Source organism: Crotalus tigris, unplaced genomic scaffold (assembly GCF_016545835.1).
Source record: "Crotalus tigris isolate CLP2741 ecotype Arizona unplaced genomic scaffold, ASM1654583v1 scf7180000017987.690289119674:8195010, whole genome shotgun sequence".
Classification (NCBI taxonomy): Eukaryota; Metazoa; Chordata; class Lepidosauria; order Squamata; family Viperidae; genus Crotalus; species Crotalus tigris.
The window spans coordinates 2,372,881-2,397,137 of record NW_024096758.1 but is presented as its reverse complement, the minus strand read 5'-3'; the positions used below and the strand labels follow the sequence as shown (position 1 = coordinate 2,397,137).

Here is a 24,257-nt window from a genome sequence, read left to right as displayed (position 1 = left end):
AATGGTAGTGGAATGGAAAATTCTTTCATAGGTTCTTTGCACCTGATATCCTCATTTGTGGTCCTATTCTCTTACAGGTCAGGGAAACCAAGTAATATCCAACCATTGCTCCTATGGTTCCCTTTGATCAGCTTAAAATCAGCTTTAAAATTTCCCTTTTAATCAGCAGTGGTTGGTTGCTTATTTGTTCCTTTCCTCTAAGAAAGGCATAATTTTATAGGAATTTATGGGTGCCTCTTTTGCTCCTGTTCTCCTTCCCCACTTGTTTACAAGATATCCAGATTCTTCTTGTGCAGAAAAAAATAAAATATTTCATCTTATGTTGGATTGCCCCATGAGTCTTGAGAAATTACAAACAGGCTTCTCCAGAGAAATTTTAAGCTGGAAAGCAGTTCAAACAAGAAGGGACCTTTCTGGGTTAGAAGGCTAGGCCATTAGTAGCTCTTCACCTATTCATAGCCCAGTAATATTAAGACGATGATAAGAAATGATCCATAATTCTTGAACATAGGAAATGATATAGACTGAATCAAACAATTGAATTGTCCTATTACTGGTAAAAGAAAATTTCCAAAATTTGTGAAGAAATCTCTTAATTTCTGCTTCGTTTAAAATCCTTTTTTAAAATTTGAATATGTTATGAGTTATGTAAATAATTTGCTATATTATAGAAACTTCAGTGTTGTTGGCCTAGGCCAATAAAGCTAGTTATAGATTATGGCTCGCCATGGGTAGAGCCTGTTGAATTTTCCCAGATTTTCAGACATCAGGGTGGATCATGGATGATAAGCATATCAGTTAATCAGAGACAAAAAGAATAAGCATTCCAAATTGGCTTTAGTGGAGCTTCTTCAGTAACCATCTGCTTCATGCCATTTTGGAACACTTTTCTTCTATAAGATTTCCCTATGAAAACTCCCTCTTGCTGTTTCATAGGTACAGCTGATAGAACAACAATGAACAACAGGGAAAAGTCTTACTTTTTAATATGTATTAGAATTTCTAGAAAACCTACTGAATAACTTGAATTGTAGCAGTGTTAAAAGGCATGTGGTTCAAATAATGGAGAAAATTAGTAGCAGCTATATCAACTGATCTATTCCATAATTTACTTAATGTATAGAGCCCTATTAGGAACCTCAAAACCTTTTCTTCCTTGATTTCTATTCCAAATGCTGTTTGGTTTTTCTTCAGCCTATACACCCATGTTAACTGCTTTTGGAACACAAGAGTATTAAACTTTAAGAAATAAAATGATGATTTAATGCATGGTACACCAGTGTTGGCAAAGATTCTACTAATAGCCTAATTCTATAGTAAGCATTTTATATTTTCCCCAGTTTTCCTTTGGTGTAAGTTTTGGTAGTGGTTTTTCCTGCCTCTCCAGCTACACATTTAATTATATACTTGAATTTAGAGTTTCTGTGGTTATACTTTGGATAACATAGGTTCAGGCAGTTATGTAATAATATAATTGATCTGGTATATTTAATAATTAACAAAGTATTCTATATAACAGTGATGGCGAACCTTTTAGAGACCCAGTGCCTGAACTGCAACCCAAAACCCACTTATTTATCACCGGGTGCCGGGTGGGCATGGCCGCGGTGGTCATGACAGACTGGGTGGGTGGGGCCAGGGTGGTGGGGGCCAGTTTCTCGCTATCTCCGGGGCACGGCACGCATGCCCACAGAGAGGGCTCTGAGTGCCGCCTCTGGCACGTGTGCCATAGGTTCGCCACCACTGCTGTATAATATTACACTACATAAACCTAGCTTGTATACTCAGTTTATGTAATTTGATCTATTTCAAATATGTTCTATGTTAAGATACTTAATTGAACATAATAAAAGTTTGTACAAACCTTTTTTCATTTCTTAGCCCTAATTATTTCTTATGTGAATACAACGCCAGCTATACCCTTTGAAAACTCACCAAAGTAGAACAAACCTTTTGTAAAAGAAAAAAGAAAAGAAAAGCTAATTGCTGTAATTTCTTTTCCTTATTTATTTCACCAAAGTTTTGTGGTCCTCCTTCTTTAACACTTCCTCTCTCCTAATATTATGTCAACAATCTGAGATTCATTTAGTGCATAAAATTGTTACCGTGCTTTGTAGTTAATCTGAATAAAGTCCAATAAGATTAAAAATGATGTTTCTTGAATAGGTATAATCTTCAGGACCCTTTAAAGTAGCTGACAAAATATTCGGCACACCCAAGTAATTTTGAGGGTTTTTTACTGAATAGGGATGAAATATCATGTGTATTCAAAAATTCTATTCACAGAAATAGCAGTTGGTAACCAACATTATATTAAGAATTCTACTTTTTCACCCCGTCCCTATTTAATTCTAAAGAATTTTAATTTTATTTTTTTATTTTCCAGTTTTCCCCATTTTTTCCTCTACCAATTCTACTTCCAATTGTGAGCTTTTCCTGGAAGGACTGTACATTAATGCCACAACATGTACTTGCATACAGAAGATTTCAGGTTCAATCTTTGATATCTTCAGGGGTCCTGGGGAGTTATGGCCAGTGAACATAAGCAGGACTGAACAAGATGAACCAATTCTGTGACACAATAAAAAACAATTTCCTTAAAAACTATGGCTTTCATTCAAAACCCCTGGGAATTTCAGTTATTTTTACTTGGAAACTGATCTACTTGTTTATCTGAACCCATGGGTAATCTTAATCTCCTTCTGAACATTCAGATAAATGAAATTAATTTATAATAGACAGTAATTCTTGATTACAGTAATTATGTCAGCTAACATGAGAGATTACTAATAGGAGATTATACCAAACTATGGAAGCAACTGTCATTTATTTAATGTATTTGGATACCACCCACGATAGCATAGGGTTTGTATGATTACTGTTGCCTCTGTAGCCATCTCCTTATCACTCAATACTTCCTGCTCTCGAGCAACAAAAAGTAGAAAAAATAAGAGAAATAGGAACTTGGATAAATTTATTCAAAATGCATGGTTATGAATAATGAGTATAATTCCAATAAAATGTACTATCAAGCTTGGCTACTGTATGTAGATTTCAAAATGACTGATTCTCTTTCCTGCCTTATAGAAATGTTACTACCATAATTTGAAGCTGGGAACCCATGATTTGCATAAACAATCAATCTGAAAAAGGCCACTTGCAAACCCACAATGCCCCCCCCCCAAAAAGTAATTTAACATGGATTTTAAGTTTGTAATGAAAAAGCAAAATATTTTAATTATTGATGTGCAGATTCTTAAAATGAATTCTGGGATGTGTGAGAAGATGGAGGAATGAAAAAATAATAATTGCAAGCCAAGAATGTGAGTTTCAGTTTAAATTCAAATCCCATTATTAAGAAGGGAAGATACTGCATCTTTTAAGTGGCATAAAACTATCATTAATGTTTAGAGTGAACTAGATAATTGTTAAATATATAGCAAAGATGGTTTTATAAAGTAGTAAGTTCACATGTAAAATTCTGTGATATTAAGCTGGTAATAAAGAGGCATCTTTCTTCAGGATTTTAACAAATTATCACGTTTATTTTTATTGTTGGCTGCAGAGGTTTTTTTTAATATCTGTTTTTCATGAGAAGTTACAGATTTTGACACGACAGTGATATCTGCTCTACACGGTAGGGATTTGTGATGTAAAATATCTAATTGTAATACAGGCAGGAAAAGAGAGCAATGCTTTATCATATTTGCAGGACAAAATGCAGCTGTTCAAAACTTTACAGGCTGAATTTCAAGTTGTACATGCGTCTCGTTCTCTTTCTCTCTTTCATTTAACACAGCCATACTTTATTTAGTTTGTTTTGTAGCCTGTCTATGTTAAAAATGTTGCTGTTCACTTATGAGACTTGGAGATCCTTGGTGGAATTATTTGGTGCAATACAGCTGTAGATATCACATGAATTATTTTGCTCAGATGTTCAATAATAATAATAATAATAATATTTTAAAAAAACACCCTCTACTAATAAGATCTGTTGTAGAGAACTAAATTTGTTTCAGGAAATTTGATCTCAAGTTTCACATCTGCCAAAGACTTGTTGCATAGTCTTGAAATAGCCATGGATTTAGAGTTCACCAGATGGCTTTGAAAAAGAAAGAAATAATTGTGATTTGTTGCATTTATCAGTGATGAGGCAAAATTCTGTAAGACTTTACAGTGCTATAAAGATGATTATTAGAAATATTATGTATTAGAAATACGTATTGTAATGTATTAGAAAATTTCTAATAACTTACAGTAAGTTCACTTTGTTTGAATTTTACCTTTTTAAGCACACAAAACAGCATTAACTTGCCTCTTAGAATCAGTCCAGTCCTCCCACAAGTGTTCATCTCTGCTGAGTCACTTAAACCTGGGTCTGGAAGCAGCCGCTTGTAATGACCTTAAAGAAACAAAGACCTTGGCCCCATTCATAACACCTAGCAGTGTTATCAATAAAAAAGGCAGATAATGAAAACATCTTAAGGCAAATGCATAGGCTTTGGAAGGCAAAAAAGGTGGATGGTGTGTAGGATGTATTACTAGAGGTTAATTATCTTTTGAATTACAGTTACTGTTATAATCAGATGTGGCTGGGCCTTCAGTGGAAATTTTCTAGTTAACCTTGCCAATTATTTTTTAAAACAAAATTGATCTTTAGTGAATAAGAAAGAAGGCCCTCCTTTTTCTAGAAAGTCTAAATACTACGTCCCAATCTAAGATTTTTTCATGCTTCTGCAGCACATATCTCTTGACTAGTCATGTTTCCCACAGGCTGTTTCAGAGCTTTCTGTTAGATGTGTGTCCAAATGAGCCAGGAGGCCTTTGGCAATAAATCCAGACTGGGGGAGAACAACCCATATGTAAAGTTAATATTGCAAAGGAAGCATTTCTTCTGTAAATATAGAACAGATTATGCAGATCAAAGTTTGCTGTTAGGGTGCTACCAGCTAAAGATGGCTTTAGTGTGGAAAAGGCTGAGTGTCTCTTTTTGAAACATTGAACTGTGGTGGAGTCTGGTGCTGAGTTGCAAGACAAAGGGGCTCTTTCTCAAGAAGTTGAGAGACAAAACCTGCATAGAGTCCTTAGTAGGCAGAAAGAGACCAGAAGGAATCCTCTGTAAACCTTCAGAAGGTTTATCAGATAGTTATGCTGAGTGTGCTTTAGTCTGGCAATTTATTGCTGTCTATGGGCAAACAGCAATAAATAAACTACTCTTGAGTAATTCATTGTGTTGTTCTTGGTTCCTTGAGCCTGACATGAACCTTTTAACTGTTGTTTGGACCCCTCGATACCAATGTGACATTAAGTTGCTGCCCCTTGATATGGGACTCATCATATGTGTCTCATTATTAATGGACATGCCACAAACTCCACAGAGGAGCCCCCAAAACATATCAAAATGGAGTTTATTATCTTGGCCTGTGTTGCATTTGAATCAAACTGAAGAAAGATTAAAGCATTGGGAATTTGATCCAGAGAGAATCTGTATAAATAATATGGACTGCAGCCATGTCCAGTTTTATATTGCTGCACTTAATAAAATTAGCATATCAAATCTTAAAATGTTGTAGATGGCTGGATGCCAGTTTGACATATTTTATTTATTCTTCTGCCCAAAGCAAAATATTTCAAATGGTGCATAAATGGATAGAAATAATAAGTAATCTGAATACAAGAATAAGGGCTTTTAAATATTTTTCTGCTTTTAAAAATTACTGTTACATCCCAGGTTGGACTTTATCTCTGAATTCATATAAGTAGAAGTATAAAAGGAAAAGATTAATAGCATATGCATAATTCTCATAAGTTCAATCATTTCAAAAGCAAATATAATCAAATAAAGAATGTACATATTATAAAGACAGATAAGAATGCATCTCTTCTAGAAGTTGCTTTGTGAAAAATATGAATCACCTTTACAGCCTTACAACCAGCTAGGTCCTGAAGTAGGAATATCCATGGGATTAATTCTGACCTCCTGCCTTTTGCTTGTATTTGCTTTAAATATAGATTTCTCAGTGTTTTATTCTAAGAAGAGACAAAAAATATCCAAACTCCTTTATCTAGAAAAACAACTTCTAAATATTGTCCAAGCCATTGCTTTGAATCCCTGGAGATCCATTCCCTTTCATTCAGTAGTCAATTCCTTATATATGCACTGTATACAGGAGTTCTTTATATAAGCACACAGATGGATTAGATTAAAAATTATTTAATTTAAAATTCTGATTTTTAAATGACTACAGGAAGACCAAAAGTTGAACTTAGCTCTACAGTCTGTCTCTTAAACATAAAGCATTATTTTATTTTATAAAATAAAAAAATAGAACAAGAATGATACAATTCTATAGCAGGAGATTCATGACCTTACCAACAATTGCTGAATTATTGCCTTTGAAGACCACTTGGAAATAGCAATTTGATCCAAGATATAGGTGCCTGCATGCTGGCAGCTTCACAATCCATAACACGGTACACTAATTTTATAGGCCCTATACTAGTTGCTATCTATATTTTCAGACATAATTCAAATTGCTGATTTGAATATATAAAGCTATTTATAGCTTGATAAGTAAGTACCTGTCAAGTTCTGGAGAATTCAGGAGATTCAGCCAGTTCAAATGAGTATAAAGATTTATTGCAAGTTTAAGCTCTTTAGAAGAATCTGACCAATTAACGGTCAAGGGAAATGAGTGGGAGATAAGAAAGGCATTCAAGGTGGGCTGGACTTATATCTCTTGTGGGCACACAGTGACTTGTGACCTATGGTGCATTTGATTCCTCCCTGAAACTCAGCCTGGTCATTTCTTACAGTATCTTCAGGACCATCATCTGTAACCAGATTTTACCTATCCAAAGTATTTCTGTTAGGCCAATCTACAATCATGCCCCATTTTAGGTAAGAGAGGGGGTTGAAGTCTGGAGATGTTTCTCTATGTTTGTTCTTGCTCTCTGAAATGACCTCCTTCTATATATGTTGTTGGTTCCATTGGTAATAGTTGGAGTCTTCCAGAAAGTAGTTAAAATTATTCCTGGATTTTGGAATGTTAATGTGAAGTGTTAGCTAATTTTAATTACTGATTAATTTCTTTATTTTTGTACCCAAACAATATACTACATCTTATAATAATACAGTAAAACAATATTTAAAAACAAAACAAAAACTTACAGTATGTAGAAATAAAAAGAAACAGGTTATAAAGGAATTCAAGATATGATGTCAAAAAGTTACATTGGTCAGGTTTTACGTTAGTAAATCACATTAGTTGAAGCTATCTAGATCAGGGGTCCCCAACCTCTGGTCCCTGGCCTTGTGCCGGCTCGCGGCCCTTTCAGAACTGGGCCGCAGAAATGGTGGGTGAGCATGTGCATGCACAAAACTGCATTTGTGAAAATACAGCATGTATGTGTGAGAAACCATTCCCTCTTTCCCCCTCCCCACCACTGCCTCTGCCAGTCCACTGAGCTGGAAAGGTTGGGGACCACTGATCTAGACACTTGAAATGGTAAAATCTTGATTGTACACTAGAGTTAAGCCAATGCAAACAACGGATTACTCTCTGATAAAATAAAGGTTCAGACTATCTTATACAGATAGTCCTTGACTTACAACCATTCATTTAGTGTCCATTCAAAGTTATAGTGGGACTGAAAAAGTGACATGACCAGTGGTGGGATTCAGATATGTGAACAACCAGTTCTCTGTATGGATGCCGTTTCCGGAAGTACATTCTAGGCCTGGGAAACAAAAAATTAGCTACTGGTTCTGCCGAAGTGGTGCGAACTGGCTGAATCCCACCACTGCTTATGACTATTTTCACACTTATGACTGCTGTAGCATTCCTGGGATTACATGATCAAAATTTGGGTGCTTGGCAACTGGCCTGTATTTATGATGGTTACAATGTCCTGGGGTCTTGTGATCACCTTTTGCAAACTTCTGACAAGCAGAATCAAATAGGGAAGCCAGATTCACTTAATAGCCATGTTAATGATTGTGGTGGTGCAGTGGTTGGAATGCATTATTGCAGGCTAATTCTGCCAACTGCCAGCAGTTCAATTCTCACCAGCTCAAAGTTGACTCAACCTTCCATCCTTCCGAGGTCGATAAAATGAAGACCCAGAATGTTGGGGACAATATGCTGACTCTCTAAACTACTAAACTACTAGAGGGCTATAAAGCACTGTGAAGCGGTATATAAGTCTAAGTGCTATTGCTACTAACTTAACAACTGCAGTGATTCACTTAACTGTGACAAGAAAGGTCATAAAATGGGGTAAAACTCACTTGACAACTGGCTTAATTAGCAATGGAAATTTTGAGCTCATTTGTGGTTGTAAGTCAAGCACCAGCTATACTCTCTTCAATTTAAATCCAGACCTACTTCCTCCTGTCTTTTACATGGATTAAACAACAGCAGCTTTGTGTTTTTCACTTTTCGTATGAGGCCGAAGTTGGTTACTTACATATTCAATATTACTGCCCTTGGACATTCTAATTTCCAATGTGCATTTCACAAAAGCTTAAAATAAGCTGACATTATTAGTGAAAGACACTAAGAAAAACAAAAAGATCTTCTTTGGATGTGTTGAAAATGCAAGAAAAGAAAAGAATCCGAATACCAACTGCTCACAGTGCACCAGCTGCTTAATACAGATGGCAAAATGCTAGTAAGAAAAGGATAGAACTACTATTTGGTCTCTATCTTCCATATCTAACAGATATAGTTCCATAGGCACTCTAAAGAGCTAGGCTACTGAAAGATTTAGTTCAGTATTACTCTACCTTGGCAGCTGCTACATCTATGGATATCAACTCCAGAATTCTTAATGATGTCATTGCTGGCTAGGGAATTTTGAAAATTGAAATCTACATTCTAGGGAGGCACCCAATAAAGTTTGGCTAAACCGTTTTGTTTTGGGTTTTTTTGTTTTGTTTTTTAGAGATCCTGGAAATGGGCAAAGTGTCTAGTGACAGGATGATTGCCTAATATATTAGAAGATTTTCATGCTGTTATTTGTCTCTGTTCTCTTTGCCAAATATATTTACTGCTTTTCTATCTTTTGCCAAAATTTGGGGCAAGATTTCTATTTTTTTAAAAGGAAGTCTTCATGATTTGAATGACATCTCTGATTCTGCTTATTAAGAATTCTGGTGACTGCCTGCTTTTTGCAATACCAGTCTGATTTGGAGTATACAATGTAAAATGCTATTATTGTAGTTTTCAATAATTTCCTGAGTACTTGACCTTCTTAATTTACCATTCCAATTTTCATTTCATCCATCCCCCTAATTTTTTGAAGTTTGCTTATCTGAAGTCAAATGTACCTATTTTGCTTTCTCAGCAAGTGTCCATTTAAATGCATACTGATTATTGAGGGGTCCTTGGTGCTCTCTGAGCTTGGTTTTCTTGCATATGTTTCATTACCCAAACTAGGTAACATCATCAGTGCTAGTAGGGAACACTGATTATGTCTTCCCCAAGGAACCCTCATTTCAACTCTAAACTACAAATATTCTCTTTTATCAATACTGATCACTGTTTTTAATCAGTTCAATAACTTTTAGTTATTTGGTAAAATCATAAATAAGGGCACATTTTAGGATTATGTTCAGAATTATACTCCCCTCCTCAGTTCCTCAAGTAGCTTTTACATGGCATAATCATGCTTTAAAAAGTTGTGGGGTTCTTTTTGTCAAGTACAATGTGCATTTTCCCAATTATTTGAGAATAAGTGAAACTGCATATTACTATTTCTATTTCTTTTTCAGATGCTTCTGAAAAACAGTAATTTGCCATCTGTAGTTTGGGGATTGAGTATAATACCATTTTCCCTAGTTCTAACTTTCTTGTGGGATTGCTATGGATGCCCACAGTGATTTGCTCAGTTTGTTAGTTCTGTGATTAAATTGGCATGTCAAACTGGAGAGGTCTTGTCAATTGGGATGTGACAAGATTCAGCCTTGGGCTTTGTACTCATCAATATTTTTATTAATGACTTGGGTGAGGGAGTGGAGGAAATAATTTTTAGATCTGTAGTTGGTGCAAAATTGGATGGGAGTACTCATAGTGATAAATAAAATTCAGAAACATCTTGATATGTTAGAAAGAATGGGCTGAAAATAACAGAATGAAGTTGAATTAAATAAATAGATTTAACAGAGACAAAGTTATACAGTTAGAAAGCACCAATCAAGTGCATTGATATATATTGAGGGATTCTTGGCATGGAAAAAATCCTTGGGAAGAAAACATTAGAATTATAACTGATTACAAACTGAGTGTGTCCACCACATAATGTGGCTGTAAAAAAAGGCAAATGCAGTTTCAGTTTCATCAACAGAAATATGGTTTCCAATTCATGGGAAGTAATTGTTCTGAATGTCTTGTATAGATTAGATCAGAAGTCCCCAACCTTTTGTGCACCAGGGACCAGTTCCGTGGAGAGAGATTTTTCTGCAGACTGGAGGGTGTGTGGTTTTGTGTGCTGCCTGTATCCCGTGGATGGGGCTTTGCTTCTTTGTGCGGATCAGTTGCTGGCATGCCATGGCCTGGCACTGGTCCACAGCCTGGGGGTTGGGGACTCCTGGATTAGATCACAGGTCAGATATTTTGTCACTTCTGGGCACTGCACTTTAAGATGTAACATACAAATTGAACAGATAGAAAAGTTCAGATACATATTATAAGTAGACTGAGGTGTTGTTATGTTTAGCACTGAGAGAAAGAACCTGAGATATGACAGAACAGTTGAAATACCCAAAGGATGGTTGATAGAAGAATGTCAGGACCTTTATCCTCTCAGAGGAGAAGACACAGAAAAGTAGGTAAACAAACACCTTTCCAATATAGTTCCTCAACTACTGATAGTGAGATGTACTTCCTTATCTTAAAGGTGGTATAGGAACCAATGAAACTGATAGCCTTTAAGAGCTGTTCTGTGTAACACATATATGAACTCTGTATCTGTGTAGAGGGTTTCTGAGAATGTTCTTGATCTGAGATACCAGGAGGAAGCCTCACCCCTCTCATCCCCTACTGTGTCTGTCGTTAGACAGATATTCTTGCTATTTTCTTTCTAACATTATTTTATTTGCTGAGAAACATTTGTATTTGTTGTTTTTGTTAGCAGTTAGTATTGTTGAATTAATTGTTGGATCAACAAAGACATTTTCTTTGAACCCCTTTCTGGAAGCATTTTGTTCTGCTGGGATGAGGGTTAAAAACTCTTTTTTGTAGTGAGGGGATTTAACAGAGTCTAGCGTTCATCCTCAGAACATTACCCAACATGCCTGGCATAATTAGTTCTGTCTCGGGACTTGTTGTGTAACAGGCCCGCTGTAGGACCTTCACTACAATCTCTCTTAGGGACCCTGTTTGCAGGACTCAGTGTTATTGTGAGACTAAAGTTAGAAGTCTTGCAGATAGAGATTCAAGGACACAAACACAAAAACATGGATATCTTTAGGCAGCATTTTCAATTCTCCACCTGCAAGTGGGCCTCCTTCAATTACTGTCTTTCCCATTGTTGCTATGCTTAGGTAAGCATTAGATTGTTGATTCTCATCATTTATGCAATAGATTTTTTTTCCTTTGCCCTCTAACCTGCTTGTCTAGAATCCATATTCCTCAGCACTGTGGCAAGTGGTTGCATTTTTTCTTACCAAGCGGGCCATTGATCCTCTTCTTGTTGAGGATCATGCGTGTATGGGATTCTAGTCTTTGTTCTTTCTAGTACTAAAAAATACTAATACTAAAAAATGAGACCTAGTTAGGATTTTGTCTGAAGTTTTGAAAGTTTACTACATTGTTCTATGTGAATTCTGCATGGTATTTATCCTACACCTCCTTACCAAGTGTACTAATTTATAATGCTTGATCTCCTTGTCACTTATATCCATATCAGTGTTAAATACAGTCATACTGATTTTTTTTTTACTTTTAATAAACTGCTTATTTTCAGCTTCACACCATCAAGGATCTTCACTAAACATGTGACCATTGTAATATCCTTGTATTTCAGAATATGATGGATTTTGATGATCCCCATTAAATAACGCTGAGTACTTCTACATTGGATGTATGCTACATTTTTTACTGTCCTAGGAACTATATGCAACTCCAGAAGTCCTATCTTTCCTCTTTTCAAATTTTCCTTTATTGAAGTAACTCTGATGCTTCTACCAAGAGAAATACAAGATACACTTACCTTACAAATGATTATTAAGGTCTGTAAACAAGATATAATATAAAAATTATTGAATATTTCATCTGCAGCCAATTGGTCATGTCCTACGCTAGATTTCACTTATTTCTTATTTCTACAGAGTTGTTTTATTAAGATATTCTATTCCTCATAGTCTTCTTGGAATCATAATTTTCCTACCTTCTTTAGTTTGGGATTGTGTCCATTGACTACACAGAAAGATTAACATGGATACTTCAATTTTCAAGATAGAACCTACATTCCAAATTCTGTTGTTGTGTGCATTCTTACTAACAGTGGTTATGTAGACAGTAAATGGAAGATTGTTCCAAATCTCTTACTAGTTCTCAAGAAATTTTTCATTTTATTTCCAAAGTTAAAATGCAAATTCTAAAAAAAAACCAAGAACAAAGCAAAACTAAACAAGACAAAAAAGTGCATTAAAAAGCATAGCTTGTCCCCCCAGTTGAATACTGATAAATGTATTTCAGCAACAATAATTCCCCCCCCCCACAAAAAGGTCTACAATTTATAAACTTCTACAACTCTGTTTACCCAACCAATCTGACCTACTATTTACCTACTGTAAATCTCTTGTTATTCTTTGAGATCACTCCTTGTATCCATCTTGGTTGGAACCAGTGCAGCTTCATTATAAACTTAGTTGTAATTATTGAATTTTGCAAAAATAAAATTTTTTGCCCATCTCAGAAAAATTGGGGTAAGGTGGGGCTGAGAGAGAACTTTTACAGAATCATGACAAGTATTGTCCTGCTTTTTGTACAGGGCCTGATCAGCTGCTTTTATTTCTTCTAAAAATTAAGTGGTGAAGACCTATAAAATTTCAGTAAGATTCCAGTGGCCTCAATAAATTTCTTAATTCTTTTAATTGTGGTATTCTCACAATTTCAGACATTGTTTTCATCAAAGCTATAAAATTGTTGAGGGGATTTCAAGGTCTGGTTGGCTTGCAAACTTTTTTACGTACTAAACAATCAGCAGTTTTCTCCAGATTTTCATGGCTGAGACTTGTGAGGCTTGTTCACTTTTTGAAGACGCTTGTCTCTGTTATGTTTAAATGAAAGCAACAAAGGTTCTCCTTTGGTACCCCTGTGTGTGGAGTATTCTTCTTTAATATAAATCAGCAGTTGTGCTTGATAGCCTTCAAATGTAAGCCCTTGAATGAAATCACTAATGCACTTCTGTGTGGCCTGTGAAATAACATATGCTATATTTTAAGGGAATAACAACACCTGTTTTTAAACAGGCATATTCAGTAACAAACTAAATGGTAGAGCCTGTTTATAATGAAACAGAGCATCACTTCCAGGGAAAGACATTGGATAACTTCCTTCTTGCTTTTGCCTTTCTGGAATTTCAAGATTCCTGAATAATTACAGGATAGTACAGTAAAGAACACAAGGAGGGAAGACATTGTGAGGAAAAAAGAAGGTGGAAAAAATCCAAGAATATATATTTCAAATTACAATTGTCAAGACAGTGACTATTAAAAACAGTGAACATTATATATACAATATAGTATAATGCAAGGATAAAATATTTAAACAAAGAAACATACCAATATTTGCTAAAATGTTTTGTAGATATTTAAATTATATAGAACAATTTTGTAATACAATAAGCACAGATCAAAATATTTAGAAATTATTTAAGTTAATTATTAAAGTTAAATGTGACTTTAATGCACACTAATGAATCCTTTGGGTGGTTTGTTATAGATTTTTGGCAGTCAGAATTGGTAAATCTCCAGCTCTTTATTAGAATATCTATGATTCATATATATGGATTCTTTCTCTTCAAGATCGTGGTCCTAATCTTGTACCCTCAGGATACATCCATAAATTTGGAAGACCTCCAAATCTGAGGCCCAGAAGAAGTAAAAGGATAACTAGCAATACACTTGACATCTGATTTTTAGGTAGAGTAGCCTTTAGGAAAAATACCTGAATGTCATACTATAAACCTTATTCTTAAGTTATATTCACTCTTTGGATTGCCAACGATCAGCTTTTCTTTGCTAAATATCTGCATTTTCTTGATGGGAAATTATATCTTTCATCTTTTCTTTACCTCATATGTGATAAAAAGAAAATTATTAAAATAGTTCTTGCTGAGGGTATCAAAAGTCACCTTATAGGGGAGATGAGTAGCATAAAATTTTAATAAATAAATCATAGAATAGCAGATTAATTCTACAACACATTCCATGACTATAACTCTTTAGTTTGTGGTGGCTTCATTGTCCTTTGGTGTTGTATATCATCTGGTTTAATTCCTGAATTTTAGATCAGCTTTGAGCAGTTCCCAGAATTTAAGTTAATGCTTTGGATCAGATATTGAATCTCTGTTCCACTATTACACACATAGGCTTGTTTCAATTCCAGCAATTTTTGTCTGGTATGGTGTAATAGAATTTATCTTCTTCTTGGGGAGCAGATGGATCTCTTGACCCTTCAAAACCTCTAGTATGGTAGCTGGCTAGTCTTCTATATTTGTGAATCATAAATCAAAAAGATCTGATTATTTACTATAATTGTGCTTCTTCAAGGCTATTCAGTAACTTCAGAGTACCCACTAATTGTGTTACATGCAGTCTTTAGAACTAGGGAAGATGGTAGGAACTGTGTGCTATGAAGGAAGACATGGCTCTCCCCCCAAAATGCAGAGCCCATTTGTGTGAATTCAGAAAAGACCAAAGAGTTATAGTTAGGTAAGTATGGGTAGTTCTTGTTTAGTAACTGCTCCATTTAGTGACTGCTCACTGTTATAATAGAGATAAAAAAGTAGCTTCATGGCCAATCTTCACATTTACAATTTTCTCAGGTCTCTAAAGCAAAGGAAAGCTAAAGTAAAAATATAAACATAGTTGCAGTTTCAAGTAGTGTAGTGACTGAATTGTTGTCTCAATTGTGGCTGCTAAACAAAAACTACCTATAACTATTTCTTAACAGCTATCTTTTCCATCTTGGAGTACTGATGATAATAATGTATTTGGGTGCAAGAATCTGTCTCACATAAATACATTTTGGTATTTATAAATATATGTGTGTATCTAATGAAGTAGATCTAGTCCATAGACCTGCACAATATATTAATCTTGTCAATTTTTAGAATAACACAACATTCTGGAAGTTGTTTCATTAAGTTTTGTCACTGAAGCTTGCACTGAGGCTCTTAGATTTGCAGTCTTTCTTTCTAGAGACTCACAAAAACTAAGATTAAATGATTTGGGGAGAAGCATTAAAACTTTGGAGGAAGTAATGTTGGCAGCTTTTAAAGGGCATGACTAAATTCGCAGGTGATGCTTCATGTATTGGCCTTGAAAATTCAAACAACACTTTTTAGTCTTTATGGCATTTTATAGTAGATGACAATAACACACATAAATACTCCTGAATTGGGACAAAATGTTACCTCCTTCAGCTGTACAGCTTTGCAATAGCTAGCACTTGAACTGGAGTTAGGACTCTTAGTTTTGTAAAAAGACAGCAATTGGCATGCATACATAATAGTGCAGAGCAGCTTCCTAGCAGAAGCTTCCAGAGTTAACTAAGAGATTATGCATACATGTGATTGGCTGTTCTTCCTGGTTGCTAAGGAACGTTCTGCACTTTACTGTTTAACACTTAACTTGCAGGCTTTGTGTGATATCCTAGCATTGCTGTTTTCCCAACATGATGTTCATACTTGGAGGCAGAAGGTATGTCTTCCCAGTAGTTCTTGGTCCTGTTCTTCTGCTTTGCAACTACATATTATATATTCTTCACATGTGTTTATCAGATTCTATGGTATTCTGGATGATTCATATGAAAACATACAAAATACTGTTTTGTGAGTTTGGCTAACATTTAAATGAAATCATCTTAATTCATTGGAGTGTTTTGTTCCCTAGCTCATTACTTATATTTCAGCAATGGCACATATATAAAATGATGCCTTGGTGCATGTACCAAGTTTTATTTTCAGAGAACTGAGGCTTGCAAATTTAGGGGAAAGATACTGACAAAAATGTCAAGGTTCTTGAATAAATGCAACAGGCATATAAAATATTTTAACCACTATCAACTGTGTTGTTGATGTGAACATTCATAAACAAAAAAACTATTCCATTTGAAGTCTATAAGGTTCATTTAACTTCCTTATTATTTACTTCATTAGAATTAATGAAATGAATAATAAGGATGTTGGATAAACAGGTCACCTTATATTGATTGAAAGCCCTATATTCTCATTGTTCAAAACATAAAATCTGTGTTCCAGTTTTAAATATACAAAAGGAAATATTTATTTCCTGAGTGAGAAATAAAAGGGTTTTTACATGCAGCAACATAACTGTACAGTTACATTTGTTTATTTTCTATCGTCCAATGTCCTTTCATCCCATATCCGATGTTCATGTAAAGTAACAACATTAGTGTAAAACTGAGAAACAGAGTAATTACTTTTATGAACTTTACTGAAAGGACAGTGTGAATACATGCAAATTGAAGCTGGATTGGGATTGATAACATAACAGACATCCCCTCCAATAGCTTGTCAGTAAATGTCTTCTAGATTGCTCCTCTGCTTCCAGCTGTCAGTGAAGTGAAACTTCAAAGCTAGAGAGGCAGAGACATCCGGCTGTTGGGGACCCAAAACGGGGACAAAGTGTGGTGCTTTGCCATACTATCATGTTCATTGGGCACTGGCTATTACTGGCTAAAAATATGTATTCCCATAATGCATGAATTGGGAAAATTTGTGACTATTTTAGCTAGTGCTATATAGATATGTTGTAGATGCAGTTTTTATTTATGATATAATAATAAAAACTAATGTTTGAGTTTTAGGGTGTTGGACTAATTGGGGAACTTGCTTTCTTTTCTTCTTCTTCTTCCAGAATTTACTTGATGCTGTTCTCACCCAGAGGAGGACAGTTTACTGACAACTGCCCATTGAAAATCAGTGCATGCGTTTGTTGAAATTCTAAGATTGCTTTGTACAGTTTATGTGATATTGAAGAATCTCATTTTTGTTTCTCCATGAATTATCTATCACCTCTGGAACAGTAGGAGGTAAGTTGCTTTCTTCCAATTATTTCTTTTTTCCCTTTTTCTCCTCTCCACATCTTGGTTTTAAAATAAGAATAGCTTAATACTATAATAGATCGCTCTTGCAGTGGAATCTGTCCATGTGAATTTGCCTAAAGCAGGAATCCCTCTTCTCCTCTTTAGTTTATCTTCAGAAGTGCATTATCCTGAAGTTGTTATTACCAAATTGGTCTTTCCAATGCTTGCAATAAAGATCCTGCTAGATATGGCGGATATAGAAAAGAGCTTTGGGCTTGGGGAAGCTGAGATGACTTGCTTGATTAGAGCAAAATAGAGCTTTTACTGAGCAGAATGGACATGATTCAACAGGGGGAAAAATATTGAAATTAAGGCTAAAAACAAGAAGACAAACCAATTTTTATACATAATTTATTTTGCTGGACTGATTTAACATTTAAATTCTGGAATTCACAGTTTCCACAATACTTGTGTAATCTAGAAATAGATTTAGATTCAGGGAGGTAGTTGAAAACCTGATTTTGTTCTGGCATCTTTCTCTTGTCCACTCCTAAAACTTGAGCTAGATCTTTGGAAGTGGTGGCACATAACCACCCTTTACTAATTTCAGAAGAGTTAAGCAGAGTGCAAACTAAACTGGGAAATTAAAAAATCCTGGAAGAAGGCAATGGCAACCCAGTGCCATATTTTTGCCAAGAAATAACATGGATGTGTCTATGTAATCAGAGATGTCAAACTTGCAACAAGGAAGATTTTATCTTTTTTCATGCACTGTAATCAATTAAGACTCATCTGCAGGACGTGGTTGTTCCAGCATGATTGCAGGCCACTAATATTTCTTGAGGTTAGAGATACACTACATAATCCTTTACCAGCCACCAAGAAGGCAAATTCTCCAGTCTTTTTCTGTTATGCATCAAAAGTAATGTTTTCCACTTTGTGCCAGCAAAAGCGATATTGTCTGGTTTTACCTGCTGTGCCTGCTATACTGTACTACATTTTATTGTAGGCAGATGCATCAATTCCAGGTGGCTATTGTGTGCTCTGGCACAGATGCCCCCCTTCCCTATGGACATGGGTTGTTCTCCTACATGCCCATTTTGTTCTTACATTTTGTTCTGCTGGATTTCTTTTCCCTTCTAAGAGACCTCAGCTATTTTTCGTTCATTTTTTTTGCAAGTTTATCAGTGGAAGGTGAAAAGTTGAACCTTTTTCTTTTCATTTGACAAATGAAATGATTGACTTTTCATTTTAAGCGATGAACTTGGTAAAAGTTCTGCCAATTTCCCTTTCTAACTCGAGTGATTGGAAGAATAGTGAAACCATGATGTTTTCTTTTTTTAATCAATCCAACACCAGACAGACAAATATGTCACATGCAAGGAGAATAAGTGGAGAGATACTCATTCACAAAGTTTGTCAGTGAAAATCACATGTCCGGAAGGATCCATCCACAGCAAGAAAATAGTTGAAGCTTCCTTTCCCAACATGGGTATATAGTGTAAAGAGGCAGGGGAATTCACCAATCAGAGCTAGATGGTGATGTTATCCATTCAGTTATGTATGACTCTTGGTGATTCTATGGGCCAGGTCTTTCCACATCTTCCTATCTTGCACTACTTCTTTGAGTTTTTCTGTGCTCTGGCCGATGTCAACTTTGATGGTGTCCAGTCACCACATTTTTTGACAGACCAGTTTCCTTTTACTGCTGACTCTTCCAAACATAATTGCTTTCTCCAGTGAATTCCCTTGCATGACACGGCCAAAGTATCTGAATCCAGAACTGTATAATATCCTGTATTAGAGACATGGAAATAATAAGTAGGGAGAACGTCTATGAAGATTCTCAGTCATCCAGGTCATAGTTATATCAAAAAGTAGTAGGGAGATTACATATTAATAAGCAGGGAAATTGTATTCTTCAGCAGAAATTACCCTAATAATGCATAATATAATGTAATTTTTCCAAACTTTGCTACTAAATTATCATTCTGCCCTATTACCCTTTCTTAGAGTGATGAAGAGTTAGCTGGGCCAGGCTTTAGCCATTTTTCAGGAAGATTTGGCTATGCATATATCTATGATTGTGATAGATTATTTAGGTTTCATATTAGGTTTGGTTTGATTTTGACTGTTTTTGGTTTTTATTTATTTGTGCTGCCTCGAGTAATAAATTGTGAATTGGGCAGCCTTATACATTTCTTCAATAAATAAATAAACTGGATAAGAAGGGAGATACTGTTGCAATTTCTTTTTTAATATGTCCAGGGTATAAATAGAAAAGCCACTCTGAGCCCCAAAGAGACTGAAAGCTTATGTATTTGGTTTTTTAAAAAATGGTTGTACAAACTTTAATTTTTTTATTTTAGCTGAACTTTTAGCTGAAATCTGAAAATTTATTTTGCTAATCTTATTTAGTTTAGAGTATGGTTTATTAATTAGCTATAGGTATACTTCATACCAATTTTAGAATTTGCATATGACGGGAAGTTGACATTTTCAGTTTTTCCCCCTCATGTACATAATGACTTGTTTTCTTACTGCTAAAGAACATGTTGCTATATAGTATGCGGATATGAGAGTAAAATTCTTTGTTTCTTAAGATCAATTGTTATCAGTGATCTCTCATCAGGATATAAAATGCATCAAAAGTAGCAGTGCCATTATGTGTTGCCATCAGCAGTCCTGTGTTAGACAGTAATCTGAGGTGGGGAAAAATGATGACATCTCACCCTTTATTTTCAGTGGTAATCTTTCTTTCTTTCTTTCTTTCTTTCTTTCTTTCTTTCTTTCTTTCTTTCTTTCTTTCTTTCTTTCTTTCTTTCCTAATGCTCTCCTGATGTTTCCTTTCCTTTTCCTTTCTTTGGCCTTTCCTTTCCTCTCTTTTGCCTTTCCTTTCTTTTCCTGTCCTGTCTTTCCATTTCTTTTCTTTTCATTTTATTTCTGTTTTATTTTAACAGATGTTTTAAACAAGTCACCAAGAAAAAGGAGGAACAAAAAATGAATTATAAAGAAGTTTTTAGCTTGATAAAATTGGACACAATAATCTTAGATCAGTACTGCATAGAAATGTTTCTTATATCATAATTAACAAAGGCAACCATTGTCATAAAATCAGTCAAAAAAAAAGGATTGCCATCCAGAAATGATACAACTAAATGATTTTTTTGAATAAGAAGAATAACATAAATGGGCAATGCTTGATGATCAAGCATTGCTGCTTTCTTTTGATGTCTCTGCAAAACATTAGGAACAGATACAACAAATATTTTTTTCAAATATTTTGGTCTCATTTTAAAATATTATTGAGGACTCCAAAGAGATTTGGTTTATGTGGGCTATGTCTATCAAATTTATTGTGTTAAAAATCTGCACAATTTATTCAAGAAGCATATATCTTAATAAACAGATTCCTCAGAGCTTCCTATGTCCAAAATACAATATTTTGAGATTTTCTAGAAAACCACAATGGTTGGACAAAAAGTTGTTTTACATGTTTAAAACTCTCCTGAAGCAGATATATTTTTGACTCGAAATACTCTGATGCTGAGATTCAGAAGAGTACATGGAGCTGTAGCCATGAGATAGTAATAATGACTGTTTCTTTTATAGCCACTAGCAAAGATGCAGATTTTCTGATCAAAGAGAAAAAAAAATTAAATTGGGAAAAGTGAGCTAATACAGGTTATTCTCAACTTACAACAGTTCATTTAGTGACCATTTAAAGTAATGACTGTTTTCACACTTATGACAGTTGCAGCATCCCCATGGTCACTGATCAAAATTCAGATGCTTGGCAACGGACTCCTATTTATAACGGTTGCAATGTCTCAGGGTCATGTGAGCCTCTTTTGCGACTTTCTGACAAGCAAAGTCGATGGGGAAGCCAGATTCACTTAACAACTGTGTTACTAACTTGTCAGCTGCAGTGATTCACCTAACAACTGTCACAAGAAAAATTGTAAAATGGGGCAAAACTCACTTAACAATTGTCTTAACAACAGAAATGCTGGGCTCAATTGTGGTCGTAAGACAAGGATCACCTGTACTGACCATACTATAATGGGATTCAGGGAGAGAGTCAGGAGGAAGCAGGCATTGAGGAGAGAAACACAGTTTGATTATCAGGTTGACTATCAGTTGAAGCTAAAGAATCATTGGTTAAAAAGTTTGTGCTATAGGCATAATTGGGAAGCAACACTTAAAATAAAGGCTTGTAAAGAAGACCATCCTTTTATTATGTCCTGCAAGTCACAGATTGTGTTGATGCAGTTGATTCTATGGGTTATGTTTTCTTGTGGTTATTTTTACTCTTTAATCTATTTGTGCTTAATATTATCACTATGTTTTTTAAGTTGTTTTGGACTTCAGAGGTCTCTCCTCAAGCAGATGCCAGTTTGTGTGACAGACCTGTCCTACAACATAATGGCCATGCAATCTGCAATGTTCACTCCAGCATTTTTGTTTTGTTTTTATTGTTTTACAGTATATTCATTTTGTTTTATTAAATATTTTAGCAGGATGTTAAAGAGAGAAAACAGGAAGAAAATGAGAAACAAGGGAAAGAAAAAGAAATAGAAAAGACATTTATAACGTATAAAACTGAATAAGGATTTTCCAAGTAACAGTGGATTACAATGAATATAAAAATGGTCTTACGTCAATTTAGCACTTTAAAGTTATTATTGAAATCAAACTAGTATTCAGTCATTAACAATGGCAGCCAGTATGACAGGAGTATTAAATTAGAGTTTCAGTGTATTCTGGAAAACCTTATCCTTATTCTAAATCAGACAAGAAGTAAAATTATAAATCCATATTTTAAGAAAAAAGCAGAACTTAAATATGATGCAAATTCATATGCAGAGTTATACTCCATAAATGGTTTTCAAGTTAAATTATATTTAAGTTAAAATTATATTCATTGTGTTGGGTTGTTTTGTATACATACTGTGAGCTGCCCTATAATAATGTTATGAAAAGCAGACTGAAAATCTAAACAGTGGTTTAAAATACCAAGTAAAATTGAAAGCAAATCTGACTTCAAGTGGTATTGTGAGGATTTTCCCACTTGTGTCACAGAGGAAAGAACACATATAGTACTTTTTAAATTAGAATGTCCAAAAAGCACTCAGATGTTTCTATGATGTTGTCCATGATCTTATCCTGTCTGTACAGCACAGCAAACACAATTTTCAGAAATGTAAATGCAGACAACTAAGCATAGAAGCAGAATACATGGGGGGAAATAATGAAATTTTGTCTGATGTACTTTGATCTGTTTGGATGTGTACAGTATTTCTAAAGCAGGGGTAGAGAACTATGGCCCCTTTATGACCTGTGGACTTCAACTCCCAGAATTCCTGAGCCAGCATGGCCCAGTCATAAAGGGGCCATTGTTCCCCATCCCTGTTCTAAAGGAAGGATAGCATGAATTCTCTTCAGTCATAACTTGGCTACTTAAATTTATAGAAAAGTTGTAGGTAAAAGGCACGTTATAATACATGAGAAGTATTGTTTAAAAATATTAGGAGGCATTGTAATTAAAAATATATAGGTTGTCCTTGACTTACAATAGTTCATTTAGTTCATTCTAAGTTTCAACGGCACTCATAAAAGTGATGATATTTTTCACACGACTGTGGCAGCATCCCCATGGTCATGTGATCAAAATTCAGACACTTGGCAACTGACTTATATTTATGATAGTTGCAGTGTCCCAGTGTCATGTGATCTCTCTGCGACCTTCTGACAAGCAAAGTCAATGTTTTTGGCACAGATTTTTTAAAAAATTATTGGTAAACAATAATCTATTTCATCAGAAATTATGGAGCGTTCAGTGAATCTAGTGTTTTCTATCTTAGAGTCATGAATTAATTTTACAAGAGAAGCAAAAAAGAAGCATTGTGTATTAATGTTAAATGAAGAGATGGCTCAATCTATGGTTTTAAGTGTATGCATTTTAGAAAGGACAATGATACTGAACTTGCTATGCATGAATTGTGAGTATGTTTAAAACAACCACAGGTATAGGAGACATTTTTATCACAAATGATTTTTTTTCAAAGTCCAAGGGTATTTTTTGTAGTTGAGAGATTGTCAAAATTTCATCAAGATTTGTAAATAATAATAATAATAATAATAATAATAATAATAATAATAATAATAATGTTGGAAGGGACCTTGGAGGTCATCTAGTTCAACGCCCTGCTCAGGCAGGAAACCCTATTTCGGACAAATGGCTGTCCAGTCCATTCTTAAAAACTTCCAGTGTTGGAGCATTCACCACTTCTGGAGGCAGGTTGTTCCACTGGTTAATTGTTCTAACTGTCAGGAAGTTTCTTCTTAATTCTAGGTTGATTCTCTCCTTGATTAGTTTCCATCTGTTGCTTCTTGTCCTGCCTTCAGGCACTTTGGAGAATAGCTTAACTCTCTCTTCTTTGTGGCAGCCCCTGAGATATTGGAACATTGCTATCATGTCCCCCCTCATCCTTCTCTTCATTAAACTAGACATATCTAATTCTAGCAACCGTTCCTTATATGTTTTAGCCTCCAGTCCCCTAATCATCTTTGTTGCTCTTCTCTGTACTCTTTCTAGAGTCTCAACATCTTTTTTACATCATGGTGACCAAAACTGGATGCAGTATTCCAAGTGTGGCCTTACAAGGCATTGTAAAGTGATATTAATACTTCATGTGATCTTGATTCTATCCCTCTGTTAATGCAGAGGGATAGAATCCTTGGGTTGTGATTTGTCTAGCAGTCACACAGGGAATAGGATTGCAAAGATTGGACCCATTTTTACATGAAAGGTAGCTGTGTCTAATGGTAGCAAGGGATTTCAAAATATGAGTTTGTCGGGACTATTTATATTTGTCATCCTACTTAGACAGCTCAGGACAAGTAACCACATGTTTCAAGAATACATGGCTGGATTTTAGTCCTTTGGGGCCTGAGCTATTTCAAACTTTACTATTC

The 24,257-nt window shown here is 35.1% G+C and overlaps 1 protein-coding gene across 4 annotated transcripts in view; it reads left to right on the top strand.

Annotated features, from left to right (window-relative positions):
* NCOA1 (nuclear receptor coactivator 1) overlaps positions 1-24,257 on the top strand; it is a 329,445-nt gene that overhangs the window by 82,378 nt on the left and 222,810 nt on the right. For 3 of the 4 annotated variants that reach the window (XM_039345935.1, XM_039345937.1, XM_039345940.1), the window contains one exon: positions 17,111-17,285. The exons of the other annotated variant lie outside the window; for it this stretch is intronic. The gene's annotated coding sequence lies outside the window, so the exon portion shown is untranslated. The remainder of the gene's footprint in view (positions 1-17,110; positions 17,286-24,257) is intronic. 4 annotated transcript variants of the gene reach the window in all.